This window comes from Octopus bimaculoides, chromosome 29 (assembly GCF_001194135.2).
Source record: "Octopus bimaculoides isolate UCB-OBI-ISO-001 chromosome 29, ASM119413v2, whole genome shotgun sequence".
NCBI lineage: Eukaryota > Metazoa > Mollusca > Cephalopoda > Octopoda > Octopodidae > Octopus > Octopus bimaculoides.
In genome coordinates, this window is record NC_069009.1 from 7,493,062 (window position 1) to 7,493,608 (window position 547).

Below are 547 nucleotides of genomic sequence, written 5' to 3' on the forward strand. Positions count from 1 at the left end.
CTCTGAAATATGTTTAAAATTGCATAATTATATTCTTGATGCATTGTTATATTTTTAATGACTTGTCTTCTTTCATCAATCACTACACCTAATCCTTCCTCTTTCAGAAGTTGTCCCCCTGTTATTTCTTTTCTGCAGTTGTTGACTAGCAACAGTTAGGAACTGTTATAGTAACACGAATCTCACCAATCTCAAAAGACCTGCCCATGCTACGGCCTCTGCTTCTTTCTGCAGATTTTGCTAATAAAACAAAAAGCATGGCTTTTATCTTTCACTCGTTTCAGTCACCTGATTGCAGCCATGCTGGAGCACTACCTTGAAGGGTTTTAGTCAAACAGATTGACTCCAGGACTTTTTTTAAAGCCTAGTACTTATGCTATCAGTCTATTTTGCTGAATCGCTTAGTTACAGGGATGTAAACACACCAAGCACCAGTTATCAAGCACCAGCAGGAGACATACACACACACACACACACACACACACACACACACACACACACATACAGATACATATATAAATACATACATACATACATACATACATAC

General features: G+C 37.8%; 1 protein-coding gene across 1 annotated transcript in view; it reads left to right on the top strand.

The window, feature by feature from the left end:
* The window catches only part of LOC106869334 (netrin receptor UNC5B), a 434,672-nt gene that overhangs the window by 388,284 nt on the left and 45,841 nt on the right, over positions 1–547 (top strand). The window lies entirely within an intron of this gene.